General features: G+C 46.4%; 1 protein-coding gene across 1 annotated transcript in view; it reads right to left on the bottom strand.

The window, feature by feature from the left end:
* The window catches only part of LOC134412293 (serine/threonine-protein phosphatase 2A 56 kDa regulatory subunit beta isoform), a 328,596-nt gene that overhangs the window by 80,226 nt on the left and 236,781 nt on the right, over positions 1-11,589 (bottom strand). The window lies entirely within an intron of this gene.

The raw sequence follows: 11,589 nt of genomic DNA, 5'->3' as shown, positions 1-11,589 counted from the left end.
CCGCAGGCGTAGTTTACTTGGCTTTTCAAAAGGCTTTTGAAACAAACCCTCACCAAACAGGACATGGGATAAAAGGAACTGGTAAAAGAAGAGAGAGAAAGCAGAGAGGAGGGAGGGAGGGAGGAAGGGCCCCTTCATTTCTTTCTGTGAGAAGAGCAGAGGGTGCAGAAAGTGGTTGAGAAGTTAATGTTTAGAGAAAGGGCCTTTGCTAAGAAGGAGCAAAGGGTTGCTCTTATCTAGAGGGAAACCCACAGAGTATCCGACGAGGACATCCTGTAACACTCCAATTGCTTCCTCCACGTCCGTCTCAAGCCAGCTCTTTGCCCTCTCAGCCATTCATCCTCATTGAAAACCTGCCACTATCATGAGCCTTCCCATGCGCTGGGTCTAAATCGTCCACACAGGCAAAACAATGGTCTAAACCTGGGTTTTTCATTGCCACGGCACAAAGGGAGCGATTGTTTCAGCACATGTCCAGTGGAGGCGCAGCGGTCTCAGTGCGCTTTCTCTTCTACACGTTTTATAATTTAACGTGGTCATGCACATCCAAAGTCAAGTGGATTCCTTGATAAATCAGTGATAGCTAGAAGATGACCATTGATGACTGGTTGCCTACTAGCTATTGACAAGATACATGGTGCCCTCTTTGGTGGGGGCTGGAGAGGAACTGCCTGTTGAGGTTAGAACACTTCAAGAAGGACGCAGACAAGCTGGAGCGTGTTCAGAGGAGGGCAACCAGGATGATCAGGGGTCTGGAAACAAAGCCCTATGAAGAGAGACTGAAAGAACTGGGCAGGTTTAGCCTGGAGAAGAGAAGACTGAGGGGAGACATGATGGCACTCTTCAAATCCATGAAAGGTTGTCACACAGAGGAGGGCCAGGATCTCTTCTCGATCCTCCCAGAGTGTTGGAAACGGAATAACGGGCTCAATTGACAGGAAGCCAGATTCCGGCTGAACATCAGGAAAAACTTCCTGACTGTTAGAGCAGTACGACAATGGAACTAGTTACCTAGGGAGGTCGTGGGCTCTCCCACACTTGAGGGCTTCAAGAGGCAGCTGGACAACCATCTGTCAGGGATGTTTTCGAGTGGATTCCTGCATTGAGTGGGAGGGGGGCTTGGATTCGATGGCCTTCCAGCTCAACTATTCTATGATTCTAGAATGTAGTGAGTCAGAAAGCATCTGAGTGAGGTTTTTTTTAGGAAGGCTGGGCAGATCTGCTACTACCCTAAAGACAATTTGCTCCTGCTCAACTGGCATGCTTGTAAATGAAATCCATTTTTCAGGACCAGTCTAAGGTTCCAGCACTCTCTGCTTCTCCTCCTCCTCCTCCCACCTCTGAGCTGAGAAGGCTCAGTGAATTTGCCACTCCCTGCCTCGAGGGTTTCATCATATGAAAGAAGGGAAAGCACAAGGATTAAGAGGAGAGGAGTGCACGCTGAACTGTGGTCACTTGCCTGTTAAACCTAATCTCTGCTTATAGAGCCAGAGGATAATAAAAGTGCAAAGAGGCATTTTCCCTTGTCTGGAGAAAGTCTGCCCAAGCTCAGAAAACCTCTTGCTTAATTATGAAAAGATACATACCAAGAGAATGTCATGACCCTAACCACATATTTTTTAAAAAAGACATAAAATAATGCTTTCTTTAAATGGATGTAGACCCTTTAAACCACTTCCATTCTCTACGACCACCAAAGCATGAGATCAATATAGCTCAAAATGCTGCTTCCCTGGGTTTTTTTCCAACAGAAAGTAAAAAATTCTCAACCATCCCTAATACAAACAGAGCTGTTTGTTTTTTCCATTCCCTGCACTTAGTGATGTACATTCATTTCAAAGAGCTGATGGTTTTATTCAGCCATAGTTGATACAACTGCTTTCACCCTTGCCAACATTGAGCAATTAAGGAAATATCTGTAGAGCTCTTAGCAAGGTATAAACTAGTTGAACTGGCTTTCGTCCAATGCTTCTCTACGAAAACCTGGAGTAGATGTTTTCCAGATTGACCTCAGATCTTTTAGCTTTGAGCCTCTGAGATGTAGACTGCTCTATTTGGTAATCCTCATTGTCTTTAGTCCTATTGTTGTTGTTGTTTATATCATAATTTAAGCTGTATTGTTTGCCACTCAAGGAATTCTTGGAGTTGAATGTGTGTAATGCCAGTTTAGTAAATTGTTGGTACCTGTTGTTTCTGCAATATTTCTTAAAATCTGACCCCCAGAAAAATCAATATGGAGTCAATGCCACCATGTATGGATCAAGTTAAGTGCTTGAGATTTCACAACGCCAAGAACAGTTTTATGAATCTTTTTAAGTCTCCGCAATGCACAGTATCAGCTAAAAAAAAGGTTGAATAAAGCTACAAATGTAAAGGTGTTACTAACACAGGGGATGCAGAGGAAAGCAGCAGCACTAGGTTAATTTCTGCCTGTATTGCATCTTTCAAAGGCACAATCAGAGGAGAAGGAGAAGGAGAAGGGTTTATTCAGAGCTGGGGTTCCCCTTGGCAAGGCGTGAAGTCATAATACAAGGGCTGCATCTGAGCATGTGCAGAGTACTCTCCTGTTACTAAGTGCTCTTACCTATCATACCTATCCAATACGTCTCTCTTGCCATCAGCTCTTCCCCTTTTTCTGCAATCAAAAAAAACTACTAGAGAGGCCGGTTTGGTGCACACAAAAGCAGTAGCAAGCAAAACATCTTTCAGTCCTCCCTAGAATTCTTATATTATCCTCTTTAAAGAGGGCACAGCTGTTAAGCCAGGAAGCTGGTTTCAGAAAATCCTTTATCTCCTGTGCCTCATGTAGGAGATATTCAAATGCCTATGAACTCCCCGTTTCCAGATTGCCTGACACTCAAACAAGCAAGCAAGCAAGCAAGCTCCGTCTGGCTAAACCACCTGCCTTCCTCTTCTGCCTCTCTTTCATATATTCTCTCATAGCTTGGAGGACAAATTCAGCTCAAAACGAAAAAGAGTTTGCTTGCTATGCACTTTTATTTTATTTTTTTGCTTCTCCAGTCTCGATGCCTCGGGACATCTTCTGTCTAGCAGGAGAGTCCTTTTTAGAGGCCACAACGCACGCCTTGAAACAGCTTATCACGAGTGGGTGAAACAAAACACGCCCTGCGTGGGGTGTTATGGCAGAGGCAGGGAGGAGGAGGAAGAGGAGCTCCCTCAGGGGCTCAGGCGCAAAAATGTAGGCTGCAGATCTGGCTGCCAAGTTGCAGCAAAACGGAAGGCAAACCAAGGCATTTCCAGAGGGGTCGCCGTGTTCATTTGGGGCAGCAAAACTAACAATGAGTCCTGTGGCCCCTTAAAGATGAACACAACCATTTGTTTGCCTTTACGGTGCTACAAGGTTCTTTGTTGTTCAGACCAAGGAAGTATTTCTACTAGGAATGGGCAACTGGACGTCCCCCAAGTCCTTGGGCCAAGGAGAAGTTCTGTTCCACTAGCACAGCGGCGCATGGAGTAGCTCCATCCTGAACATAAGATCACCGCAGAGCCCTGGAGCCGGCCAGCGGCTCCACAAGCCCAGCAGCTTTGCCTGGTGGCTGGCCAGGTGGGTCCAGGAAGCCCCCCAGCAAGACATGAGGGCAGTAGCCCTCCTCAGGCGGACGTGCCTCCCTGCAAAGGCACTGTTAGCAAGTCCTGCTTTGCGCTCTCAGCCGGTTTAAGACTTCCAGGTCCATGTGGTACGAAGAATGGTTAGGCGTGAGAAAACGGAGCTTTTGGGTCGACATTCGCTTCTTCAGCAACCAGCAGAGCTGGTTGACTCAGTCCAGCAGAGAGAGAGAGAGAGAGAGAGAGAGAGAGAGAGAGAGAGAGAGAGAGAGAGAGAGAGTGAGAGATCACATCTTAGCCCAAGGAAACCCCAGGCTTGGCTCCCATAAAACATCAAGACACCATCTGTTTGAAACAGCAGGAAGCTCTCTGGTACAGAGAGTTCTGGGTGTGTGTGGCTCTGGCCCAGTGCTCAACAAAGTCGCCCGCTTGAAGCCAGACTGGAAAACAGAAGATCTTTAAAGGGCAATAGAATTTCAGCTTGGGAAGGAACACACAATCACACACACACCCTCCACAAAAGAAGGGAGAAGCAGAGATCCAAGAGAACAGCTCCCAAGTGCATTTTAATTCGAAGAACGGGAACATGTTTGAAGTCTGAATCAATGGGTAGTAATAATAACTGAGTGGAACCTCAGGGGCTGTGTATCTCTGAGCACCAGGTGCTGAGGACAGACATGTGTAGCCACAGGTGGGTGGTGGGAGGAGACTGGCTTTTTAAAACCCCGTTTGTGGTTTCCCAAGGGGACATCTGGCTAGCCATTCCTGAAGCAGAACGCTAGGTGAGATCAGCGACGGTCTCACCCAGAAGCCGGGCCACTAAGTTCTGTGTTTATAGGATTCGCCGAGGCTAATTTGTTTCCAGATATTCAAGGCTGTTGTGTGTCTGTCTTACCTCCCGTCTGAATTGAGACTATAAGTAGCTCCCCAGAGCACAGACTTGTCCTTTGGGAGCCTTATTTTAGTTTGCAAAAACCCACATAACACTGATGGTGCTACATAAATAAAACAGAGCAATACGTTTCTGTCTTTAAAAACAAACCAGCCCTGAAGAACTCGCCCAGTTCTGGGTCCTGTGGAAGGTAGGGTGTGGGTGGGGGTGGGTGGGTGTAAAGGCAATAATAACATTAAGTATGAACTTCAGAAACTTGATCAAATAAAGATTTAAGGGTTCCCTTTTTGATGAGAAGCACACCTCAGAATCACCGCCTTTTGCAATCCAAGAATTTGGATTTGAACATGAGTTGTTTTGGCCAGATGTTAAAATACGTGCAGAATTTCCATTTCAGTTGGTGCCGTCGGGGCAAACAGTGCCCTCTGCACCACCCACCCTGGCCTGTGTTTTCAGTGCCAGAGCTCGTACGAAACACAGGAAGTTAGAAGAGACAAAGGCGCCTCTGGGCATATGCAGAAAGCGTATGGGGACACCAACTTACATGGGTTCTAGCTAAGAGGGCGCTGTTTCCAGGCACAACTTTGGAGTCTGGGAATTAAGCACAAAAGGCGGATCACATCTCAACACCTGGGTCAGGCCGGAAAGGAAGAAATCTCCCGGCTTTACAGGATTAAGGCAGCGTAATTGGTTTTAGTGACCCATAGGAGGTTAAGAAGCTTCACGTATTCTGCAACAGCAAGGAAGAGGCTTGCTTGGGGGAAATTCATGGCAGGAAGTGAAAGGAGGAAAAAGGGAGTGGTTAGAAACCAAAGCATCCAATATGAAGCGGTTGCCCTCCAGCCACTGGCAGCATCTACACCAGGGTTGGGCAACTTGTGGCCATCCAGACGTTTGGGCCTACAATTCCCATGATCTCCCACCATTGGCAATGTTGGCCAGGGTTGGAATTGTAGTCCAACACACCGAGAGAGCCACTGGTTGGAGAAGGAACATCGCAGCAATAATGATTGCACTTCAAGCTCTCTCATTTGCAAACGCCAAGAAGGAACAGAACAAGAACCGTCCAGGTTTCTCTTACCCTACAAAAATCAGAGGCCTCACTGGAGAGAGGAGCCGTTTCGCACGCAGGAGGCCCATTCAATATTAACACAACAAAATGTTCCTTCCTGTGTAACCAAACGCCAGCCGAAGGTGCTCAAAGCCAAGGAAAGCGACACAGAAGCCGGGACCGCGGGAGCCTGTTTTTGTGTCCCAGGCAGATACCTGAAGGTCGCTTTTGTCCGTTGGTCTCTTCTCTAAGACGCAAGAAGGGAGAGAGAAAAGAGGCTGACGCAAACAAGAATCGGGATTTCGATGAGAAACTGGAACTTTCCCCCTTCCGTTTGGACTGTGTTCCCACATATCCAGTCTAGAGGTGCAACTTTGCAACTGGGAACTTATGCAAAACTCTGAGGGTTGTCCATATATTATTATTATTATTATTTATTTATATAGCACCATCAATGTATATATCTGATTAGGGCTGAGGGGAATCTATTTGGCAACAATTAAAAAGAAAACCACGTAAAGAAAGCCTGTCGCCACCCCTTGCGAGAACGCCTCGCCTTGCTGTTAATGGAATTCCAAGGCTCTGAACATTTTGCTTTTAAGATGACTTCACATGTTCCAGTACTCATCTCTGACCTGGAAAACACATTCCAGGAGGGGATTTGAGCTCACACGAAGCCTCTGCACCGTCGACAAGAGCCTGTGTGTATCTGACACAAAACAGGGGAACAGTCATGGGTACCACCTGAGGACTCGGGGTGGCATTTCAAGTTGGGTCCAATTAAATTCCTCCTAAAGTTGGGTCCACCGCCCCAACTCTAGGGCCGTCCCAAAAGTCTCCCCTTGGAAGCTGGAGGGCTTCACCAAAGTTGCGACCGACATTCCTTTGGTTTCAATGGAGCTTAGCCAGATGGGGTTTGGCCCGGCTTGTTCATCCCAGCTGCTTTGAGGGAGCTTAGGTGTTCCTTCTCCAATCCCTCCAAAAGCTGCCTCAAGCAAGTAAAGGAATTTTCTCCTGCCTTACAAATAAAAAACACAAACTGATGTAGATGCAGTCTGGCCCTGGCACAAGCCAGCTTCCAGCGTTCCTGTGAATGAAAAGTTATTTCCATTTCCACAGCACAACCTCCCCCAACCTGGAACCCTCCAGATGTTTTAGAACCTAAAACATCTGCAGGATACCAGGCAGACGGAGGCTGCTGTAGCAAGAAAAGTGGGGCGGGACTTGAATTCATCATATAAGACTGGGATCTGAACAGCTGCTTCAAGCGCACCTATTTTGAATGAGAACTCAAGGATTTATTTTGGGGAGGGGGGAAACCTCTGTCCTATTTCCAAAGTAGCACAGCAGCAGATGGCTGGTGTGTGTGTGGGGGGGGGGGGATGATTTGAGCTGTGCTGCTCCCATCTCTTCTCTTTAAGCACAAAGAACTACACAGCTTTGCTAGGGTTTTTGTGGGGAGCTCGGGCCTTTTCCAAAAATATAGGATGCTCACTTCAGTAAATGCAATCTCCCTTTAGAAATAGAAGGGAGGGAGGTGTGTGGGTGGGTGTTTTAAAAGCATCCCATAGAAAAACCAGCCAGAATAGATTTAACATTGTGGGGACTTCGCACGGACACAGAGGACATCTGCTGCCACCCCCCCTCACTGTTTCCTCTGAGCTTAGCTGCAATTCTCGGGGTAGCTGAGAGGAAGCCACCGTTACCAGTAACAACATCTCGCTCCTGGTTGTAATGCAAAGCCTTTGGAGGCGGCATAGCTTTGAATAGGCAGTTAAGAGCCATTTGCTTTCCGGAATTTGCTCCATCCTGGCGGATAACTGGTCTGTGGACATGGGTCAGCACAGCTGCCCGCGCTTGGGGCCTGGCCGTGTGGACTGTCAGAGGGAAGGCCTGCACCTCAACGTTGACCATGGCTTGTCACAGCTAGGTTTGAGCAGGTGCAAGCCGCATCTAGAGCAGGAATGTGTGTTCGCTCAAGTGTGAGGTGCTGGGAATGCAACAAAGCCAGAGGTCTTGATCATCAGTTGACCATGCAAGGGCAGGAGGCCCAGGATTCACTCCGGACCTGGCCAATGCAAAGAATCCAGAGTGCCCGCCAGCTGGAAAGGGTGGCTCTCCCAGGACCCTTTCCCTTCTGTGCCCAATGTCCGAATGCACCAAACCCTTTTCCCGGGGAGGACCCACATTCAGGCCACCACGTTCCCAAATAAAGCTGCTTCCCCCACCCTCGGAGACACTTAGCTGGTTCGTGGCACGTCAAAAATAGACGATTCAAGACGTCTGGTTAACAAGTGACCTCTAGTGTCGCAGCGAAGACATTTCAGAAGCACAGCAAACAAATAAAACTTGCCCACACCGAGATGTTTAAATAAAGTTGGTTTTTTTAAAAAATAGTTTTTATTGTCAACAACAATCGGATAATTAATTCAGGTCACTTCTTGGACAACTAGCAGGGCGGGTGGGAGAACCCATAAAAGAAAAGAAAAAAAACCCTTTCTATGGAGACTCTAAAAAGCTGGTTAAAGTTATACCCTGGACTTGTAATTCTTTTTCCTCCTTGAAAGTAGTATGAAAGAAATGAGAGGCAGAAATGTCTTAGAATCGATGCGCACACGGAGAGGAAATGAAGGTGAAACGGTTGTCTGAGGAGGCCTTTTCTCTCTTTTTGCTGTGCAAAACGTATTATTGTGCATTAAAATGAAGGGGGGGAAAGTTATGTTGAGCATGACGGTTCATTGCAATCTACGTGAGGGTGGGAGGACGCATCAGCCTCCATTTTTGCCCTTTGGGAAATTCGTCGCTGAGGTGCACCACAACCATTCCCTTCTACCAGAGGGGATTGCAACACCGTTCTCTTTCTCCCCCAATTCTACCGCTTTTCTATTCAAAAACAAAACAAAAGCTTATTTAGTGTTCACTTCTAATAGTTAAAAAAGGTGCTTGGAAATCCAGACTCCTGATTCACCCCTGCCCCAGTCAAAAAAAAATTAGAGATATAAAGAGGTAACATAAAACATTTCCACTGCATTCAGTTTTCAGCTGCATAGGCAATTAATAAAAAGTGGGTGGGTGGGAGTTGGTGTCATTTTAATAAATAAAATTTGTATGCTTAATATTCCCTTTTTTAAGGAAAAGGAAAAGACAGGGTGTTTCACCATAAAGGAAACTAAAGCATCAGAAAAATTGAAGGAAGCAAACCAAAAAGAAAAGGGAAAAATAAGCTATTCAATACCAACATTGATTCAAACTCAACCTGTATGAAAGAGTTAACTAGAATTCATTATGACAATTAAGGCGTAAAAGCTTTGGAATCAGGGATCTTTAGTGAAACTCTGGCGTTTATAGAAAAAATACTCTTTTTTTTACTTAAATTGTTTAAGTCCATTTTTCCCCCTTGATTTTTTAAAAAAGCTACAATCTATATAACCTAATTGCAGTAATACTAATACTAATATTTATTTATTTATTTTAAAAAAAGAGAGACCAGAGAGAGATTGTAACGAACTCTTAAAATTAGATGTCAGTTAGGAAAGGGGGGGGGGGGGGGAACGCACACAAAGCAATTCCTCCATCCCCTCCCCCAGGTATCGCTGAAGAGTTGGGGGGAAATTAATGGAGGTTTGGGGTAACAGAAGATCATTAAACTCTGGTCTTGTGAAACTCTGGCATACGGAAAAGGAGAACCATATTAAAAAGACAGCTGGATGGGTGTGAGTGTGTGTTAGGGGAATATCAGACCCTGCATTTCTCTTGTGCTCACTTCCAAAATACATACACATTTCTTGACGAACCATTATAGAGGACCCCACTCATTGGGAGTGGTAAAACCAATACAGCCATGGGTAAGAACTCTTGCCAGAGAACAACCAATGGGACGATCCCAAAGCACCCAGCATTTCCGGGTCGGGGTGGGGGTTAGGGGAATTCACAACAGACGCAACCGTTTTTTCTGCTGGCTTCAAGAAAAAATATATTTAAAGTTGTTGATTTTTTGAAGAAACTCCCTCCCTCTCTCTCTCTCTCACACACACACACAGAGTATATGCTATTGGCAAAAATGGCTACTTCCAACTAGGCGATAAAATACATTTAGCCGCTGTCTGCATTATGGATCTACCCTTAAACCCCACAAGGGTATCAGTGTTAGCTCATTCATTTGAGCTCTCAAGAACGGTTTTGGGTCCTCTTTCTTCAGCATTTCGAGGTCAACATTTCCAGGTAGCGCTTTCCTCCCAAGTCACCCGCCCTCCACAAAAGGTGCTAGTCAGTGTTGACCGAGCATCAAAACGACCTCTTGTATCTATCTGCAGAACGTGCAGAGTTCTCCCTCCCTCCCTCCTCAGGAGAAGTGCCCTAACTCAATCCTTCATCTGCTTCCGCCAGTCCTAGGCACACCCTCCTACTTCTGTTTTTATGCAAGACAGCAAGAAGTCCCCTCAGGCCCGGCACCTCTGCCCCATTTACACCCTTCTCCAAATGCAGATAACAAATGGAAGGATGGATCCAGGCCGGGCGGAGATTCAGCGCCATTCTCTGTCGCCAGGTTGCATCGTGCGCCCCACCCACATGAAGGAGCCGCCGAGGACTGAGAAAACCATCCATGTCAGGTCTTAAAACAAAGAAACATGTTTTTAAGTACACTTTGCATCTCTCGGTCCCACTCCAGCAGCAATGGAGCGGAAAAATAATTGCATAGTTTTAGAGATTCTTCGACGAGTCAGAGAAACCTGCCCAGAAGTAGTGAAATTTTCAGGAACGCATTTGCTACAAATGCTGCAGCACCAACCGTGCGCGTGGACCAGGGGGTGTCAGAAATGCGAACGATTTCCAAGGTCTGGGAGTGAAGGGAACTGGAAACAGAGGATCTATTTATTTAATTTTTTCTAACAAGAAAAATATAGCGTCGTTTAGCTTCTGTTTTACGTCCCGGCCCCACCCCGGCCCCGGTAACACAAATGTAGCCCTGTTAAAAATATATAATATCTATATTCTTTAGTATTTATTTACTCGCCATTCCCACGGTCGGAGTATCGGCTCGGCAAAAGGGAGCCAGATTATTTCTACTCAGCAGAACAGAGGTAGTCTAGAAAATAAAATTAAGAACAGCTCGCGCGGAAGGAAGTTATTCTCTAAAGGTAAGAGAATGTTAAACAGATCTATCTACCGACGCAGTGAAGAGGAGGAAGAATAGCAGAATCGAAGGTTGGCTTCCAGCAATGCCAGGAGCCTTCTTTCATTCCCCCACCTCCATGTTCAACGTTGCCTGCAGCGAGTGTTATTGCTCTTAGCGAAGCCCCACCAATTTCACTCCAAATTCTGACGAAATTGGGTTTGACTAGATGAACTTCTGCACAGTGAAAGCTCTCTCTCTCTCTCTCTCACTCTCTCGCACACACAGTATTGTGACTCGATGACTCCTTACCTCCCTCCCTCCTCCCCTGCAGCCCTGTGCAAGAGTTTTGAAAAGTACTTTTTTTTAAAAAAAGGACATGTTGAGGCCCAACTCATCTAAAAAAAAAAAAAGAAGGCTAAAGCCGCTAGCCACGAAAGGGCATGCTCAGAAGATCAGAGGATTTTGAGAAAGGGCGGGTAGAGATTTGGAGGCGGTAGCGTCCGTGGAGATCGGAGGTACCCAAATTTTCAGCCCTACTTGGAAGTCCACGGTTAGGGTCAGGGTGGGGTGGGGGTGGGTGGGGAAGAGACAATTTTTAAAAAAAAAACAAAAATGAAACAGAACACAAAACTGTTAATATCGCTTAACAAAAAGAGACCCAAGTTTTCAAACAATTTAAGGAGACCTCCGCCTCTGGGATGGTGGTTTTAATCCCTTTGAAATGAGGAGAAAAAGTCGGGGAGGACGGATGGACGTTCTACTCTTGGAATTCAAAGCTTTGGTCTAGAAGATTTGCTCAGTTCGACAACTTCAGTTCTGCACAAAAACACGACCCCCCCCGAATTTCCCTGCCCCCTCCAGTGCACTGCCCCCAGCAGCCCACCTGCAGCAGCCCACGGCCCCCCAGAATAGTGTTTCTTCCTTTCCCTCACCCTCGTGAGCAGCTTGCTGCCGCCCCCCCCC

The sequence above is a fragment of the Elgaria multicarinata genome, chromosome 21 (genome assembly GCF_023053635.1).
Source record: "Elgaria multicarinata webbii isolate HBS135686 ecotype San Diego chromosome 21, rElgMul1.1.pri, whole genome shotgun sequence".
NCBI lineage: Eukaryota > Metazoa > Chordata > Lepidosauria > Squamata > Anguidae > Elgaria > Elgaria multicarinata.
This window is presented reverse-complemented; position numbering and strand designations above follow the sequence as displayed.